The sequence below is a fragment of the Pinus tabuliformis genome, chromosome X, assembly GCF_031772625.1.
Source record: "Pinus tabuliformis cultivar Carrire ecotype Pingquan chromosome X, CPIR1, whole genome shotgun sequence".
Lineage (NCBI taxonomy): Eukaryota > Viridiplantae > Streptophyta > Pinopsida > Pinales > Pinaceae > Pinus > Pinus tabuliformis.
In genome coordinates, this window is record NC_142308.1 from 296,896,576 (window position 1) to 296,918,242 (window position 21,667).

Consider the following 21,667-nt stretch of genomic DNA (forward strand, 5'->3'; position numbering starts at 1 on the left):
CGTCTCATATTTGGAAACTCTAATACCGAGGTACGTTGGTAGGGGTTTGAGTGATTATAACACTTGTGGATTTTCATATATGTGAAGAATATAGTGAAATATTTCACGAATAAATTTCCAATCAATTTCATCCTCTGGGAATCAAAATGTGGGATTACGAAAGAGTTCCCAAAACCGCAACAAGGATTCATCAGGAGCTTTCTGTAATTCCAGAATTTTTTTGTTAAGCTTTACGGTCAAAATGATCGAACGCATGGTCCACCTCTACAATGAAGTGATTAAGAGAGTGAATAGATTGATTGGGTAGTGTGACACACCATTGCCATGGGTTCCCTTGAAGCATGAATGTGAAAAAAGAGTAGGTCATGTAATCCTCATAGATTCCATACCTGTGATAGAGACTGGCATAGACAGCTTTGTGCAGCTAGGTTGTTTTTCCTTCACCTTTGTATGTCTTTTGTGACAAGGCATTCCAGAGATCCTCTGGGATTTCAAAGTCATTTCCATAAGACATACATATCGAAGGATGAATTGTATAGTTAGTCATGAAAGATGCGTAGAGAGTCAAACCAGACTTTGAGAACTCAGCTTATCATCTGGCCCTCCTTCTAGCACCAGAAATGTTGACAATGTTGGACCTGCCAACATGTCAGGGGATCTCCCCGGTAAAAAGTCCCAACTAGACCTCATACCATTTGGAGTAGGAGTCCCAACAGTGGGTAGTAAAGCTATTCATTAACTGTGATAGCATGCAGAGGTAAGCAAGATATCCTTATCGGAAGCAAGTGTGTGACCTTGCAGTGAGTCAAGAGAGATGCATGTGGAGGTTCTAACACATGGAGGGGAAAAGGAAGTGTGCCCCTTAGAATCCTGTAATGGTACACAGCATCAAAGAAATGCATGATATGAATGACATCACAATATGGAAAGCAGAATAGTCGACAATCCAAAGTTATGGGTTAAACCAACAACACGACTTCAACAAGATTCATTCATTCACATACAAAATAGTTCATACACAAATGCATAAGTTAAACAACATACATTTCTAAAGTAACCATAATAATCAAACTACAATAACAACATATGCATGAAGACATGATGTCTCTGTTATATTATATAAAAGTGAAATTTCCATCCATACATACAACCATGATAACCACTAGCCCCAATAGTGGAATGTTACAGTCAACACCGCTTAATCCTCCAAAGATATGTACTCGCTTTGCACTGTGGAGAAGCCAAGGCTCATCATAATACTCTCCAAACCCTCTTTAAGTAATTCCTAGCAAAATCTTGGCTCCCAAAAGCAAGTCCTATGAGTTATGAGGTTATTTTTATAACAAAGGGTGGGGTGACCCTTGACATTTTCCTTTGTGACTCTTGGACTACCCTCATGACTCTTCAACTTCATTACATAACTCGTTACATTACATATGATTGTTTGCATTCCACTAATGACACTTGGAATTTCATTTTACATCATGTTTACATAATAAATTTTCCACATGTACCCATGTGGGACAAAAATAGGCTTGAGCCAGCCAGACAAGACAACACTAAGACTCAGACGACTATTGAAATACTAGCTCATCAACATCCTCTCCATGATCCTTGGTGACAAACTGATGCCATGCTTGGTAGTGTGCAATGGTGTCCGCTTTCTCTTTGATGAGGTCTTCCTGCAAACAAACTCTTTCCTGCATTACTTCCGATTATACCGATTTGGAACCTCTGTCCAACTCGTCCTGTAACATGTGCAGCTTAGTCCTGAGCATGGTTGGAGCGGTGATATACATTCGCATGTTATCTAAACTGACTTGCAAATATGCGTTGGTGGCCATGAGCATTGACTGATCAAAGTATGTGTCAAGCTGCAGTTGGACTTGGTTCTTCTCTTTGGCCTCGGTGAGTGTTCCAATTGACCAAGTGCCATAATTTATCACCATGACCTCCAAACTCTTGTACAACTATGCATACGAAGCCTCAATATTGGTGATGAGCAATGGGAGTTCCTCATAGTTCCGGATCAGGCTCTAGATGGGTGCTTTGTCCACCTCTACCTACAGCTTCATCATCTTGTGCAAGTGAAGCGGGGCTCCCTTGTACCTCATTGTCCATGTCTATACATGATCAACATCGACATGTATATCTGTGAGTGTTCACATTATCTTGGTTTAGCATTGTTGATGACCATTTAGATGGACAACTGCCTTGTGTAGTGTGATGAACATGCATACAGTGTCTGCATGAATGTCTCAAGAGATGATACTTTAGCCAATATCACATTCTTCATCTTTTCTCTTGTGGATCCTGTTGATTGTTCCTCTCTTTGCCTGGCTGCTTGCAATTCCTTAGCCATGCGCTTGTTTTTAGCTATCAAGAACTTCACACTCGAACTCATGGCTTCAGCATAAGTCTTTGTAGCATCGGCCAAACCAGCTGGGTGTCTTCGCACATCTGACACAATCACCCGTTCTTCAAAGTGCACAGGTGTTGCATGCTCATCCGGGGTGTGCCCTCTATGTGCCTATACATATTTGTTCTGCGACTCATTAAAGGTTATGCTGTAAACATTTGTTCCCGAATTACCTTCAAGGAAAATAGTATCCCCTTGTTGACTTGGGACTTGCTCTACTCATGGAGCTTGTGAAGCCTTTGGAGTCACTTCAGTTGCTTTTGGCATGAGGTTGTTGTCCTGATCTCCGTGTCCATATGTTCTACTATCGGTTCATCCTGCTGAGCAAGTTCCTATTCCTGCGGCTACTCACCCTTTTCCTCACCTGCTACTGGTTCTGTGTCTTCAACCTGTATCAACATAACTTATGCTGTCAGTGTGCCTTGCACTTCCCCCTGTTCCTGTTCATGTTCATGTTCCTGCTGCGCTTCCTTCTCTCCTCTATGCAACTCTTGTTCTTCTTTGAGCTTTTGCTCTACTTCCTGCAACTTCCTCTTTGTCTCTTCCAATCTTTTCTTATCTCTCCTTTTCTGCGCTCCTCTCATGTCACACTTTAACTTCTTCGCTTCTATCCCCAAAGCTACTCTTTCCACAAGTGAGTCTTCCTTAAACTTGTAGTGTTGCTCCGCCTCTGTGCTTTCAACAATCTTCCTCTTGCCTTTGTCTTGCACAGATTTCCTGCTTTCTGCTGCGATTGTTGTTGTTCCTTGTGGTGGTGCTGCCATATAGCAATATCTCCATGGGTCTTCCTATGGGCAATGACACGCCCTGTGGATCCAAGAATAATATACTTTCACATAGTGGCCCCTGCATAAGCCATGTGGATCGTACGGATTGAAACTCTTGGTGCCAAACTTTAACTTCTTTAAGTCCTCGACCTCACCATCCACTTCTTTCAAACTCTGGATTGCGTACAACCCAATTCGTAAAGGAAGCATAGGCCATGGTGCCTTCTTCTTCTTGCGCAATCCAATTGATAACCCTGTCGAGATGTGGTATGCAACCTCCTACATGAGCAACTTGTCTGTGGCTATCATTGGAAACACATGCAGAGCTGTCACTATGTTGTAACTCCTGATGAAGGTTCCATCAGGTGAGGCATATGAATCTGCAATGTTCAACGATGCATCCATTATTTCTTGGGACATGAAAAGTAGATCTTGTTTAAAGGTCATCATGTACAGAGGGGTGATGAAGTGGTCAGATAGTTTAGCCATGACTCCTTGGTAGTTGCAGTCTGAGAGAAACTTTCAATATACGTTCACAAAATTCTCTGAAGGTGTCCATGCCCAATCCATGCCAGGAAACTGTTGGCAGGCATAGATTGCATCGAGAAGGTAGGAAAACATGAAGAATCTTGCTTGCTAATCCTTGGGCAGACTCTGGGCATTGGATACATGCACTTTCAGCTGGAGAGCCAACATGTTAGACCAGTTGAAAGGTTTTCCTTCACTTGATAGCTGATCCAACATAACAACCCAACTCTGCAGGAAGGTCTCTATACTCTCTTGGCCATTCAAGCGACATGCAAAGATGAAAAAGAACTGGTAAGATTTCCTGAGTGTCTTCATCTTATATATATGTTTGGGTGTCATCCTGAAATTTGATGGCTTCCTTACCCAATGCTTCAAAATGTCTCTTGTGTTCACGTTACTGTTGGGAGTGTTGAATGGTGCATCCATTATATTCGTTGGCCGCAACAAATGGTACATCTACTGATAATATTCCATCCTTAAGGTAGCAAGCTCTACTCCACTGACACTACTTAGTATCACCGTCTCAGGATCAGTGTGTGAGACAATACAATGGATCACGTCTACACATGGGAAGGTCGGATACCTGCATTCAACCTTTTATAATCCTAACTTATGAATATTTACATAGACTTATCGGTCCTCTAGACTCTCCTCAAAGCTGCTTGCAAATATATTGTTGATGTCTTTCCATGTGATCTTGATGTCTTTCTCAATGAACAGGTGTGTTTCTGTGTACACGGGAAATCTCATAGACACCTCCTCAAACACATCTCCAGTATTTATTTCAATTATGTCTTTTGATCCAACTCTCTTGGAGGCCATGATACCTGTACTGCTAAGAAGCTGCTCAACAAATTGTGCTACCTGGAGACAAAGAAGACACTCACGGAAAGATAGTGTCAGATAAAAAACATAAAGCAACTCAAGAATCAATCAGGCAACAAACTGGTGACTACTGGGAAAAATTGCGCAAAATTAACTCTTGGAGGCTAGGAGACTATCAGCTAAAACTATGCATTGCACACTCTAAGCTTCTAGTGAGGCTCACTGCTGAGTGGAACTATGCAATGTGCAGTCCATAGAGGCTCAATGTTGACTGAACTACTGAGTGCACATATAAGTCAGGTTGGGTTGCTAGCTGGATCTGCACAATGTGCAGTTCCAGTGGGCAAGATTGGGGCACTACCTCCTAGGATTTGGTAGAGAACATTTGGGAGCCAGTGTGGGCAGCATCTGTGCAATTCGTGCAGGCAAGGTAGATCCCTGACTACCAGGAATGCACAGTGTATGCCAAGAGAAACAATATTTGGGCCAAGGCAGCCCAGATTTTCCCAAGGGCAACCCAAAAATGTGAAGAACTAAATGTGTGTGAAAAGTTGGTGCAAATCTAAGTGAATATATATGCATGCAATTCAAGTAAGTGTAGAAATTAGTCAAAGGGGAAAACCATGAAGCTCATGAAGAGATTCACCACAACGGCCACTATTATTGCAGAAACAGTGTTATGCATGCGACAGTAAGGAAATGCAATGAAAAACTCAAAAAAACACTTCTACAATTTAAAACACATTGAAACACCAGTGGCCGTTCAATAAAACAAGGAAAACAACACTCATACAAGCCAAGAAATAAAAAGCAACAAAAAAGCGGCAAAAGACATAAAAAGAAAAACTTACCCAGAAAATTTGTGTCGACTATGCCGAAGATTCCTAGGTGCCTCAGGAATGCCAGAGCTCCAAGATCAAATGTGAAGAATGAGGTCAGAGGCGTCCATTAAATAGATTTGGGGAACTTAGGGTTTATGAAGCGCATGCCACAAATCTAAGAAAAAGTGACACTTAGCGGGAAGTTTCGAAAATGAACTTTGCATGTAACTCTCGTTGCCAAAAATAGATCCCTAAAATCTAGGGATGCTTTTTCATTTTTGCTTTTTTAATCTTTTTCAGGAAAAGCTACCCAGAATGCAAGGAAGGATTGCGTAGTTATGGAGGGGACCATGCAACCTAGCCGCACATGAAACAGTGTCAGTGAGGGAAAATCTTTTACATTGTTTTTGAGTTGAGTGGCCTTGGCTAGCTTGCCAGCTCTGTGTAATTTTCTAGAGCAAGGCTGATGGCCTCCTATCTGCATTTCTAGAGAGAAGTGTTGGTTGGTCTACTCTGCGCATTTCTAGATAGTAGTGCTGGATGGCTTACTCTGCGTAATTTTCTAGAGAAAGGTTGTTCGGCCTGCTCTGCACAATTTCTAAGTGCAGGGTAGCTCCTGGGTTGCTATGTGCAATTTTTGAGTGCAGGGTAGCTCCTGGGTTGCTCTGCGCAATCCCTAAGGGGAAGACAAACCGCCCTCTAGGATTGTGCGGTTTTTCTCAAAAACACAAAGACCCGATGTGAACCAAGTGTTGGGTCAGCTTGTGGTTAGTCGATGGAACAAGTAAGTGAACACAAGTTGTTAAGTGGCAGCTAAAATCAAATAAACACAAGTACCTTATCAGTGTAGGATAGCTGCTATGATTTCAAGGAGGGAGGCTCCAAAATGAAGCAAAGGAAACATTTTGCAGGGTGCTTATAACCTCTACAACAAAACCCAAAGAAATTACATTAAAGTCTACCCTTGTATTCAACCCATTGATGTTGATGGGACATTCCCTCACCACCTCCATAATTTTCTCTTTGCACTCATGTCCACCTGAACTATCCATGCCTTGCGATGCTTAGTTTTCTTTAAGTTAAATTTTTGAATGAATTTTGGATCAATATAATTATGACTAGCTCCTGAGTCAATTAAAATAGTAATAGGTTGATCATTAATCATACATTTGTCTCAATATTATGTAGTACGTGCTCAACTTGTCTATTATCTAGTGTTGCACAAATTCTTTCCATGCTCATGCACACATCTTGCATTGTATCTACTACCTATAGGCTATGGACAACCCTCAACTTTCTAGCTTTGTGAGGATAGTTTATGTATCTATGGTTTCCTTCACAACTCCAACATTTAAAGGGTTGGAAATGAGGTTTTGTGTTTGAAAAATCACCCCCTCTTGGCTCATTGAAGTTTGGTGATGTTTGTTGTTTCACTTGTCAACCATTCTTGAAAAAGTAGGTTTTAAACCATTTCTTTCTTTATTCCATCAAATTTTCCCTCTTTTGTTTAAAGTGCTTTCAAGGATTTATTCTTGTTATGTTCATATAACTACTCTGTCTTTCTCATGGTTGGATCTAGGGTTTTAGGCTCATCACAATTGAGCCTGTGACCATAAAAAGATGGTAACCCAGTGACACGGGGGTTTCAGTGAAAACGAAACACCATATCATGTGTGTTCATATTTGGGCAAAAAAATGAAGTAACATATTGAGCATCTAATAGGGGGTAAAGGGTTTTTATATCTTGTATAGAAATATTTGTATTATAAGGTATTTTTTATATAATGAATTGGCCATGCAGAGGTAAAAAACAAGTGGGCTGGAGAAATAGATGTTCAGGAGTATTATGGGAGTATCAAGAGTGGGAGGGAGAAAGAAAAAACTATGGTAATATTAGGTCCATAATAGTCTAATATTCAAATTTAAGGAACTAGTATTGACATGCAATTCATGGTAATGTTAAATTATTAAAATAAAAGTGACTTTTACTTAAACTTATAACATTACCATGAAATTACTCAGGATGTTTGAGAGTGGTTCTGACCTCATTAGATTTCATATGGGGAAATTAGAATTTTAGATCCCACTCAAAATCCAACATGATTGTTATTTTTTAAGGATTTCAGGATTAGGGGTATTGCAATGCTTCCATTATATTTTGTCATATACTAGGGTATGGAACTTGTATTTAATAAAGAAAACCAAGCCCTCTATGTACCTTGATGTTAGTGACATTGGTTGTCAAACTCCCGTCACTCAAGCCAAATCTTGACTTGACATGCTACATTATTTCTATCTTATGTTAATGCTTAGAGGGTGATATCAATGACAAAGATCCTAAGACAGACAATTACTTTGATGATATATAGGCATTTGTTGTAGCATGATTTTTTTGGATGCTAGTGACCATCCAAAGCGTATTTGTTGATGTATTTTTGGTTCAGAAATGGATTGCACTCGATGTTATTTTGGTTATGTGCACCCTTACATGCTATATAAATGAGAACTTGTAATTTGTGGCCTACGGTTGATGAAAATTATAACTACTAGATTAATGTTGTTATATGGTTTAATCCATGTTTTTATGTTTTTTATGACAAATTCATAATTCTACATGCTTTTGTTGAAATATATGCATCAAGATAAACATAGCTACGGATCAAAAGAGAAAGTGAACTGGTACCCGTTGTTTTGAGTAGCAAAAAATCACCTAATTTTGAAAAGTGGTGATGCCACAATACACCTTTTTTTTAAGCATATTTTTTGCACTTTAAATTTTCTTATGTATCAAGTATGAACATTATTTTTTTCAATGTTAGTGATTTTCATGCTGATTTTGAAGTGTTGATGAAACATCAACACATTTTTTTAAATGTTAGTGATTTTCACGCTAATTTTGAAAAGTGTTGATGCGGCATCAACACATTATTTTAGAGGACTTATTTTTGACACTTTAAATTCTTTTATGTAAAGTGTGAACATTTTTTTTTGTTAGTGATTTCATCTTGATTTTGAAAAGTATTGATGAGGATCAACCCTTTTCGTTTAGAGGGCTTAGTTTTTACACTTTAAATTTTCTAATGAATTAAGTGTGGATGTTGGTAATAAAACATAAAAAAAAAAAAAAAAATAAATAAACATGACAACAAAAAATCAAATTAAAAAAAAAAAAAAAAAAAAAAAAAAAAAAAACCCTATAAAATGTAAAAATTAAAATAAAAAACAAAATTAATTGGTAAAAATAAAAACATTGAATAAAAAATTAACAGAAAACAACAAAAAATAAAATCAAGAAATAATTTAAAAAATAAAATTTTTTCCAAAAAAAAATAAATTAAAGAAAAACAAATTAAACTAACAAAAAGATCTATTTTTTTTTAAGTTAAAAAAACAAATAAAAACTAAAAACCTCATTAGAAAAAAAAACTTAAATAATTACCAAAAAAAAAAATTTAAGAAAAAAAATCAATTAAAATAAAAAATTAAAAAATATTTAAATTAAATAATTTAAGTAAAAAAATTTAAAAAGATAGAAATAAGAATTATTTTTTTGAAATTAAAATTATAAAAATAAATAGATAACATAAAAAAGTAAATAAATAAATAAAAAAAAATTTAAAAAAAATAAATAAATAAATTAGAAAAAACAAAAATAAATAAATTCAAAACAATTAAAAAACAAAACAAAAAAAATGAAATTAATAAAATTTTAAAAACAAAACAAAAAATTTTAAAAAAGAAAAAGTAATTTAAAAACATTAAAAAAAAAAAGTCAAAATTTAAAAATATTCAAATTTAAATAAAAAAAAAAAAAAAAATTAAAAAATATTATTAAAAAGACGATTAAAAAAAACAATTTGAAAAAAAAGACCCCTCCTTCCTCGCTTAGCCCAACCACAACCCCACCCCTTCGCTCCACCTAACCTCAACCCCACCCCGCTCCCTCTGCTCTAGCCCACCCCAGCCCCCCTCCTTCCCTCTCCTCTCCCCCTACTCCCCTCCCCACCTCACTCGATTCCTCCCTCCAACCCTCCCCTTCGCCTCCTTCCCCCCACCCCCACCTCCACCTCCCTCTCCCCACCCCCTCACTCCAACCAACCCCAACCTCACTCGATCCGTCCCTCCAGCACTCCCCTCTGCCTCCCTCCCCCCACCCCCACCTCCGCCTCTTGGCCACTGGCTGGGGGCCCGGGCGTGCAAGGAGAGCCGGGTGGAGAGGGTCGAGGGGAGGGAGGAAGGGGGAGTGTTGGGGGAGGGAGCGGGTGGGGTGGAGAGGGGAGGAGGGCGAGAGGAGAGGGTAGGAGGGGGCCTGGGGTGCAGGAGGGGAGGAGGAGCGGGGTCGGGTTGGGGTTAGGTGGAGCGAGGGAGTGGGGTTGCGAGTGGGCTGAGCGAGGGGGGAGGGGTTGATTTTTTTCAGATTGTTTTTTTTTATATACTTTTTTTAAAATTTAAATATTTTTAAATTTTAAATTTTAATTTTTTTTAATGTTTTTAAATTTTTTTTATTTTAATTTTTTTTGTTTTTTTTTATTTTTTTTAATTTAATCTTTTTTGTTTTTTAAATGTTTTGAATTTTTTTTTTAATCTTTACTGTGGGGAAAACTCCACAGTTAAGCGTGCTTGAGCTAGAGGTGATCTGGGATGGGTGACCTCCCGGGAAGTCCTGGTTACTAGGTGCAAGCCCCGGAAGTGATGATTGATGCTATGTGATTTATTTCACTAGTTTCAATCCCACTTCTTCACCCTTGTGAGCATCACCCGATGCAATAAGTGCGACATGAACTATCCAAAAATAATGAGAAATTAGTCAGTTACGACTACCTCTCATGGAAATGGTCATAGAAACGCAACTGAATCCCCAAAAATGATATCTAATATAATGCACTGTGAAAACCCCCAATACTTAATTAAAAAAGAGTGAAGGGAACTTTAATTGAATGGTTCATGAGGAACCATACTTGCTAAGGTTTTGCAAATGGAGTAGCATGCTAAGTGGGCTAGATTGTGGGGAAAACTCCACAGTTAAGCGCGCTTGAGCCAGAGTTGATCTGGGATGGGTGACCTCCCGAGAAGTCCTGGTTACTGGGTGCAAGCCCCGGAAGTGATGATCGATGCTATGTGATTTATTTCACTAGTTTTAATCCCGCTTATTCACCCTTGTGAGCATCAACCAATGCAATGAGTGTTAAGTGGACTATTCAAAATTCATGAGAAATTCGTCAGTTACAACTACCTCTCATGGAAATGGTCATAGATGAATGACTTACTTAACGCAGTTGAATCCCAAAAAACGATATCTAATTTATTTTTTCTCATGAATCGTCCCCGTGCCACCCCTGGCTGGTTGGGCCTCGGGGTGGGCGGAGGAATTTAATTTTTTTTCTAAGTTTTTAAGTTTTTTCAATGTTGTATTTTATTTTTGTATTTTTGCATTTTTGTAATTTTTTAATTTGTATTTTTTATTTTTTTATATGTTTTTATTTTATTTTACTCTTTCTTTTACTTTTACATGGTATGGTTAATTTTTTTTACATTTTATAGTTTTTTTATGTTATTATTATATATTTTTTATATTTGATTTTTTTGTCTTGTTTTTTTTTAATGTTTTATTACTTATTATTATTATTATTTAATATTTTTATTTTTGTTTTCTTTTGTATTTTGTCCTTTTTTATTGTTTTTTTTCAATATTTGAATTTTTGTTTTCTTTTGTATTTTTGTGTTTTTTTTTATTGTTTTTTTTCAATATTTGAATTTTTGTTTTCTTATGTATCTTTCATATATATATATATATATATATATATATATATATATATATTATAGGGTCCGTGTCGATGCTTGTCTAGCAACCCGATCCCATTATGTGCAATTTGATAGTTGATTTTAAATTTTTTGTTATAATGAATCGAGTCTATCCCACAATGTGTTAATTTCATGGTTGGTCTTTAAGTTTTCATTACAATGGGTTGAGCTCACTTACACCGCGTGTCAATTTGATAGTTGATTTTTAAATTTTTTTTGCAATGTCTCAAGTTGTCTTAGGCTAAGATTTTAAAATCACTATACATTTAACATTTTAAAAAAATTACTCTTGGTATAATAACTCTTTCATTCACGTGTTCATTTTTAAAGTTTTTTTAGTCATAAAATTTTTCCATAATGTCATGCTTGAAATATTTTGAAAACTTGAGATTTTTTTGTAGTCATAATCTTTGGTTTTAATTCCATGGTTGAAAAATTGTCAAGATTTTAATGTTTTTCTAAGTCATGATATTTTATCTTTAATGCTATAGTTGAAAACAATTACAATTTTGAGGTGTTTTAGAGTCAAGATATTTTATCTTTAACAACATGGATGGAAATAGATTGAATTATCATGATTCGAGACATGATATTTTATCTTTAACATCATGTCCGAGAATTGTTGGAATTTTATAGTTTTTCAAACTCTGGATATTTTCTCTTTAACTCCATTGCTAAAAAATGTCAAAATTTTAACCTGATTTTTTTTTCTTATTCCAGAATAAACGATTCTTTTTTAAGGGTGTTTTTTTCATCCATTTTTCAAAAAAAATGGTGTTTACTTCCATTTAAAAAGAATGTTTAAAATTTACCCTAAAAAAAACATCATTCTGGAATTAAAAATTTTCATTTTTGGGTTGTTTTTCATGTTTTTTTGGGGTTTTTGGGCTCGTGTACCTGTTTTGAGGTAATAGTTCCCGTTTCATCGGTAACTATGCTAATATATAAAAATTTATACTATATAAAATTCACTCCCAAAATCGCTCCCAACCCAAGAGCTTTTGAAAATGTCACTTCTTGCTCCTGCTTCCACTCCCACTTCCTGCTTCTACTCCCGCTTCCCACTTCTGCTCCATCTCCAAAGAAACCTTGCTCCAGAATAAACATTCATCACATTAATAATACTTATATGATCTATGTATAATGTGTGTGTTAAGATTTTTTTACGTGTTTCTTAGCTAGTGATCCTCCCAATGATGGGGTAGTAAAGACGAGAATATATATGACACCTTCACCCATTCTTGACATTAGTGATGAACATGTTGAATGAAAGTGAAGGAGATGGTCATACTAATTATTGCTTGGTAGAGGGTACATGCATGCGACAGGAGATAGTGAAATAGACTATTTTTTGGAAGAGGGTACATGCATGCTAAGGGCACGCATGTCACACCTTCAATTAATTTCAGCGTAAATGTTGTTTCAAATTTAGCAATTTCAGTTTTGGATGGAGCTTTTCTATTATTACAGCTTTTATTTTGTTATTTTTAGCATGCATGATCTATTCTTACTAAGAGGGTGCAAATCCTTAGTTAATTAGAATACTTATGCATGAGAAATTCCCATCTTAGGTAGAGGACATAGATCAAAAGGAAGGGATGCATGCTTGCATGCTATGGTTCATCTTTTGATGGAGACACACTAACTTGGCACTCTTAACATGCAACTTATATAGTGCACTAGGTGATCAGATAAGGGATACGATTTGTCAACGTCCAACTAGATATAATTTTGCATGTGTCCATATTCATTGTACTTTCTCTCCTCTTCCAATTTTATAAGTGAGATCAAAGGTGTTCCATTGTGTTAGTTATCGAGGTTTTGTAATGATATATTGTAGTGTATCTTTTTTCAATATTAAATAGAAGATAAATTCAATTGAGAGTTCAAATCTATATATTTTCCATTCAATTTTTCCACAATATGTATTTATAAATAAGCCAACTTATATCTGCCTCTTTTTAATTGAAACTTTCAAGTTTTTAGCTACCTAGTGTTTAGGTTATTCTTTCTAGGTGCAGAATTTGCTTACCATTGTTACTGGAAATAAAGGGATATAAATATAAAGGGGTATAAATATAAAGGAATATAAAAAATGTTAATGAAAAAATTGATACCTAGAATATATAGTGAAAATAGGGGCTTTTTAAATTGGGAAGGTGTATTGGGTTTGTATTGGTAGGGGGTTAAATAAAGTGATTTTTAGAGGTATTTTCCAATATGTAGTCAAAATAAGGGTATTGTTTAGTATGCCACGAATGCACGTGCTATGTTAGAGCTTCATTCAATGAAGCCCCCGTGCCCAATGGCATACATTTGTATCTTGTCTTTTTCATCTTTGATGAAATACGCATACCTCAATAGCTAGTAAACTTTTAGCCATAATCCTCCATGGTAATATTCCCCGACTTGCGCTCAAAGAATTCTTACACCTTTATCTCATAGTAGTGCTCTGATAAATATTTCCTTTGGAAATATTCCTTGAATTTCCTCCATGTAATTTTCCTTTGATCCAAATGTTTCACCTCCCTGAGTTGTTCTTGCCACAAATTGGCCTTACCCTTTATGTGATAAAAGAAAATATTGGCTTCCAAATTCGAGAATAATTGTACAACTACAAATATTTCCTTATCTATAGCAGTCAAACCTTAGCTTCTTCTCATTTTTTATGCTCCAAATTGGATGTGGGAGGATTAATTTTCCTAAGCTCTCCCTGTAAATTATCCATGTTTGATCATCTCTTTCACTTTCAGGCTGGTGATACACTTGGGTTCTTTTTTTATTCTTAGGTAGTGTAAACCCTCTTACTTGACCTCCTTATTGAGTGATAATGCTACTGAGCAACACCCATGAAACACCTTGAGATTCTAGAACATATTTCTCTACTTTTGGCTTCATACCCATGTACCTATCTAAAGTCAATTTTCTGGTACAACTCTCATTGAATTTTGTTAAAACTTTGCAATATTTCATTGTTAATTTATTGTTTCTCCTTCACTAGCCTTTCATTATCAACATTGAAATTGATTACCTCAATTTTGAGGCTTCTCATTGCCTCTTCTAAATATCTATTCTTGGGCCTATCCACTCCATGCCCATTTTATGCTATCCCACATTTCCCATGTTGAGATTCACAACCCTGACCTCTTCCTCACTATAAAAATGAATGGGGGTAAACCCCATAATAACAACCTTAATCATCACTCTTCATAGCCCCTAATGTAAAATAAAAGGAGATGAAAACCCAAAAAGAGTACTGACATAAAAATTTACCACCACTTGAAGGCTAAAGCTCATGGTGATTTATGCATAAGATCAAAAATAAATAAATAAATTTAAAAAATCATAATTTACAAAGACCAAAAAGTTGTAAGAGAAGATAAAACCAAATGTGCTAACAGAAGAAAAACCAAATTGGAGATGCAATAATTAGGAAGTAGAAGATATATGGATTTGATGTCATGAGATTTGGAAGACGAGGTCTCCCTCAAATCCAAAGTTCCTAGTTAGAAACTATCTAATACTAAATCATAGTGTTGTTAATACTCATCCATAGTCAAGAAGGAAAAAGAGAATTTGCAACATTTACAATCATTAAAAGATCATTCCATAATATGCCAAAAAGTAGAAAATGTTAAACATGTCTGTCAAATAGTCAAGTGCCTCTATTGTTCAAGGAATGGGTTGCTTCTAATCTTGGAATCCTTTTTGTGACCCTTTGAGCTAGAAGAGAAATATATTAAGCTATGTCAGATAAGCTTCCAAAGTACAGGAATAAGGTGGAGGTCGAAACGGTTGACCAAAATAGCTAGAAGATCCCACCAAATTTCCATGAAATCACATGTTGGGAATGGAAAAAATGTATGTTAAAAAAAATGAAAACACATATTTAAAAAAAAAATCCAAAACTTGGAAGATAGATGGATTTGATGTTATGACATCTGGAAGACCGAACCTCCCTCAAATCCCAAGTTCTCAGTTAGCAACTAGCTAATACTCAACCATAGTGTTGCTAATAATCAACCATAGTCTAGAAGCTAAAAGATAGTTTACAACACTGACAATCATTAGAAGATCATTACATAATACACCAAAAAGTAGAAAATGTTAAACATTCTTTTCAAACTATCAAGTGGCTTAGTTGTTCAAGGAATGGGTTTCTTTTGTGCTTGACATCCTTTTTGTGACCCTTTGTGCTAAAAGTGAAACATTTTAAGCTATGTCGCATGAGCTTCCAAATTATAGGAATAAGGTGGACATGGGAATGGTTGACAAAAATGTCTAGAAGTCCCCCCAAAATTCCATGAAATCACAGGTTGGGAATTGCAAAAATGTATGTTAAAAAAATGAAAGTACATATTTAAAAAAATCCAAAAATTATTGAAAATTAGCTATGAAATTGAAATTTTAAAAACATAGACGTGATACCTACATACAATTATACATGGTTAACTATTTAGGGTTTTGGACTAGATTTTGAGAGAGGAACAAACATATTCTATCATGGCACATATAAAAGCCATATTTATGAAGCATAAGGGGGAATATACCAAGTACTATATTGAACACTTCCTAATAACTCTCAATTCAGGCTACAAGAAATTGATTGCAAACATTGATCTGTGCAAACTCATTGGTGGCTTGAACATTTCCTCTCGACCCATGAGGCTTTCTTATGATGTTGAAAAAAGAGATTTACACTCAATGTTTATGGGAAAATAGGAATTTTATTGAAGGGTTGCAATATCCCCCCAAAAAAATTCCATTTAAGCTTGATGCATAGGATATGTTGTAGATCAAGGACAAGACTTTCATTTTTCTACTTCTAGTTAGAAGTGTTGTGAATCATCATTCCAACCTTAATGTTGGTGTTTTGGCTCCTCATGTTTCAACCCCCAATACTATTGTTGCTACTACAGTTACACAAAAGAGGTTTATGAATTTGAAAAGAGGATAGGGTGAGGATAGAATTAACCAAACAACAAGTCCATGTCAAGGCAAGGGTTAGAAGGAGCACAGTCAGCGTCTAATGTTTGGCCCTCACATCAAATGGTCACCTACAACAAGTTGAAAATGGTCTATCTACCAAACAAGTGTTTGATAATATTCCAACCTGGTAAAAGCATTTTCAAGTCACGATCTAATCGCTCTCAGGGAAAACCCTAATGATGTGTGTACATTCTGGAGATTCAAGGTAGATATAAAGCTAAATCTGGATCAGATGATGTAGATTTTAGTAGATCAACAATGACTTCTAATTGAAGGGAAACAAATCAAGGATGAGGCTCTACTACTAGCCTATAGTATATGCAAGATTCAACTCTCTTTCTAAATTTACACATGTATGGAGGAGCGGTGGGAAAAGGTGCATCTTCATCCTCCAAACACTCTTTTAAAGGTGTGGTATGGAACAAATCACCAACTCAATATACACGGGTACCTACCATGCCCACTACATATATTGTGGATAAAGCAGAAGAGGTGACATGGGTAGACATCTGAAACAATATAGCTCACAAGACTCTACTTAATATTTAGATCATGAGAGATCGTATGCATATTTAATAAGAACTCCTTCAGATTTGTACTAGTATGTTCTTGCAATTTCTATATTTCTATGTTTTCTAATCATGTTGATTACCAAAAAATGTTTGAAGAAGGTCCCTAGGATTGGGAAAGTTTGGGACTTTATCCATGGTTTCCATATTTTGACTCTAACAATCTCTCAGTCACTAGAATTCCAGTTTGGGTTCACCTCCCAAATTTCCATTAAATTTGAGGCATTTGTCAGTTCTTGATGATATTAGGAACACTTTGGGCAGCTACATGGAAATATATGTTGAGAAAGTCACATTGGGTTTGTGCACTTATGTTCATATTTGGGCTAATAAATACCTCAGTAAGGGTATTTTAGACAACAATTCATAAGAGAGAACTTTTTATATGGAAAAGGTTTTGGATTATCAGAATACAGTTTTCCAGTGTCAAATATGTGAATAAATAGGACACCTAGAGGACACTTATCCCCATGACCAGGTCCATCCTCCAATAATAAAAGGGCCCAAATCAAAACAAAAAATCTTGGATTTTGAAATTTTCCTAAGAAATTGAAGCCCAACGATGATGGTGATCATGACGAAGAATTATAGAAAACAACAGATTCAAAAAAATTCAATCATGCCTATTGAGAAGTGTTGAATGAGGGAAAAAAATTCCATGTGTAGGCTAGAGAGGAAGACCAAAATACAAATATTTCTCCTTGTGGGATGGAAGTAGTTAAGGGTTTTTAATCAAAAGTAATGAATATATGTCATGAATTTGATAATTTTTCCTCCTTCAAGGGACATGTATCTTTAATGAATTGTGGAAATCCACAAAATCAAATTGACTAACTTAACTAAGTGATTTGGCCATGTCACTCATGCTAACTTCTTGACAACTCATCTTGCTAAAGTGGAAATTCAAATTTCTTCATTTGACTAAGGCACAATTCAAATGAAGCCTTTTATTGCTACAATTGAACACTCCCTCTTTAATAGCAAGATAATCTTTCTAAACAACCCCAATCTTGCTCCTGTGGAACTTGAACTTGCCTCTTAACAAAACCTTTGTCAAGATGTATGCATCCTTCTCCTCTATAGGAATGTATTGTAACATAACAATCCTCCTCTACACACAATATCTTAGGTGATGCTACATGATGTATATATGCTTAAACCTGTCATGAAACGTTGGATTTTCAGAGAGTTTTATACAACTCTAATTGTCACAGTGGATCAATGTAGGCTCCATACCCTAACTAAAGAGACCAACCAATATCTTCCTCATCCAAATAGCCTTGCATGTTGCTTTAATAGCAATCATATACTCAGCCTTTGCTAAGTTGAATGTTGCAAATATTTGTTTCCTGTTGTACCAAGAAACTGTTGTTGGCCCAACGTTGAAGACTACTCCTGATGTTTTCTTTCTATTTGAGGGAATCCCTACCCATTATGCATTTATGCAGTCTTGGAGTTTCACTCCATCAGTCTTCTTACACCATAAACTAAATTCTGTTGTGCCTTCGAGTTATCTTAGAACATGTTTTGTTTCTTTCTAGTGAAGCTTGTTAGGCTCCACCATTAACTGACTAAGTTGGTTCACTACAAAACAAATATTTGGCCTTGTGTTCGCCAAGTGCATCAAGGACCTCAACAATTGTCTATAAATAGTGCCATCTATTGCCTCACCTGTAGAAGCATCATCCTTCCTCTAGATAGTACCAAGAGGATTGTCCACGGGTTTTATATCATCTAAGTGGAATCTTTGAAGGATTTCAGAGATGTACTTCCCCTGTCCAACAAATATCTCTCCATCTCCTTGCCACACCTTGAAACCAAGGAAGTAGTGCATAAAACCCATATCCTTCATCTCAAACTCTCTTACAAGGTCCTCCTTACAAGATTGGATCAAACTATCATCTCTTATGAGTATAAAATCATCCACATAAAAAACTAAGTTGAGGAGACAACCATCTACCATAATGTATTAGAGATTGGAATCTGCTTCACTCCTAGTGATTCCTAATCCACTAAGATAAGAATATATGTGAGTGTACCAAGCATGAGGTGCCTTCTTGAGACCATGGAGGGCTCTCTTGGGCCTACACACATGTGTCTCCCTCCTAAAGGTCTTGAAGCCCTCAGGATGCTCAATGTAGATCTCTTCATCAACCACTCCATTGAGGAAGGAATTTTTAACATCCATTTGCTGGATCCTCAACCCAAACTATGTTTTCAATAAAACTACGGTTCTAATAGATGAGTATATTTCCACAAGGGAAAATGTCTCCTCATAATCAATCCCCTCCGCCTTTGAAAATCCTTTCGCCACAAATCTATCCTTGTACTTCTCAACACTACCATAAGCTACATGTTTCACCTTATACAACCACCTGGAACCAACAAATGACTTTTTCTCAAGTCTAAGAACCACCTCCTAAACATTTTTCTCCATGATGGAGTTATACTCCTCCACTATGGCATCTATCCCCACCTATTAGGAAATTAACTCTTCAAAAGAAGGTGGTTCAGAATCAAGCAACTCCAACATGAGTGTCATATATCTAGTATATCATTCTAGTGATATCCTCTATCTGCCCAAGGAGTTAGGAGGTTCAACCTACTCCTGAGCTTATTGCATCAATCTGTCAACCATTCTGGTTCTCTTACTCCCTTCTCTGGAAGGTTCTGTGTGAGTGGGTGTGTCCACTCGATCTACTCTATTCTCCTCCACATGTGGCTACTGCACATAATCCTCTTGGAATGTCCTCTTTCCTTTGAGAAATATTTGAATCTATGGATCTAACTGAGGCTCATCCTTTGTCGCTAGAAGCTCCTCCTCTGATGGCATGCTCAAATCTCGCTCCTGAGAGAGGGAAACTACACCTGGTAAATATGAGGTGTCTCAGTATAACCCATAAATATCCCCCTCTCCACTGTGGGATCAAACTTTTACCTATTATCTCTGGAGACATGAAAATATACTATGGATCCAAAATTACGAAAGTGGGATACATTTGGCTTCCTCCCAGAGAAATCCTCTTCAGGTTTAATCATTCCAAGAATCTTATGAGGGCTCTTGTTTTGCAAGTAAACAATTGTATTGCAGGATTCTACCCACAAGGATAATGGCAATCCCTAGTCATACAAAATTACTCTATTAGCTCCAACAATACTTCTATTTATCCTCTCTACAACCCCATTTTGTTAGGGGTTGTGGGGTGCAACCAACTCCCTTCTAATACCCTCCTTCGCACATAATTCTTTGAAGGAATTAAACACATACTCTCCTCCATTATCACTTCTCAAGGATTTAATTTTCTTTCCAGTCGCATTTTCAACTAAGGCTTTAATTTCAACAAAATTTAAATAAAGTTAATCTTTATTCTTCATGAAAAAGATCTAACATTTGTGGGAAAAATCATCTATGAAGATCATATAATACATATTATTCATAGTTGAGACTGTGTAAAATGGTCCACACACATCTGACTGAACTCACCCCAAGATGGCTCTAACTCTACCATCTCGGCCGTGGAAGGAGGATTTAACATATTTTCCAATATTGCCTCCCTTGCAAGCATAATGTTCATCAAGGTTGCATTTTGGAAGTCCAATGGTGATCTGTTGCATTATTTTCAAATCTCATGATGTAGGTGTCCAATGCACCTATGCCAAAGCTCTCAAATATCTTTTCCCTGAATATTTTCTTCCTTTCTACTCAATGCAATGCATGCATCAACCTCTAGCTTATAGATATTTTTAACCCAAACCCCAATTTTTGTTACTTGTCCAATATCAATGTGCTTTAAATAAGCCTTCCATTTATTGAACACCCCATAATATCCTTTATCTTCAAGTACTTCTACAGAAACTAGATTTTTCTTTAGACGAGGCACATACATTAATATCTTTAGGTGAAGATGGGAGCATGTCTCCCTCTTAGAGGAGACAGTGCCAATCCCTTTGGTACTATACCTTCCATCATCTCCAATCTCTATGTGTAATTCATGAGGGCTTCACTAACAAAGCAATACCATATCACATGCATTCATATTGGGGCATAAAACATGAGGAAAAGGCGAAATAATATATTGAGCATATAATAGGGTGTTAAAGGGGTTTTATATGTTGTATAAAAATATGTGTATAATTTTATTGTTTATACAATACATTTGCCACACGGAGGCAATAAATAAGTGTGCTAGAGAAATAGAGGTTAAGGAGTATTATCGGAGTATCGAGAGTGGGAAGGAGAAAGAAAAAACTATGGTAATATTAGGTCCATAGTATCCTAATATTAAAACCTATGGCCCTAGTGTTGTCATGAAATTCATGGTAATGTTAAATTCTTAAAGTAAAAGTGTCATTCTCCTTTATCTTTCATTTTCATCCTTTTACTTCAATTTTAAACAGTACCATGAAATGAATTAGGATGATTGAAAGTGGGTCCAACCTCATTAGATTTCATATGGAGAAAGTGGACTTTTAGATCTCACTCAAAATCTAGTAGACTTTTTAGTTTTTCGGGACACTACAAGAAAAAAGGTCATTGGTGAGGGTCATGCTTGTGACAGACCTTTAAGGTCCGTCACCAATGTCGCATATGGTGACGGTCTTTAAAAAAGCGTTGTTGTAAGTGTATATAGTGATGGTCCTTTACGGTTTGTCACCAAAGCCATTTTCAATGACACTTTTGGTGAGGGTCGTTAAAGGCCCGTCACTAATTCTCTCTTTGGTGACACTTTTGGTGAGGGTCGTTAAAGGCCCATCACTAATTCTCTCTTTGGTGACACTTCTAGTGACGATCTTTTATTGACCATCACCAATGATCTTTTTGGTTACTTTTGGTGATGGTCAATAAATGTTCGTCATCATTTATCATTCCAATGAGTTTTTGATGACGCTTCATGCCTATGACAGACCTTTAAGGTCCATCACCAATGTCGCATATGGTGACAGTCT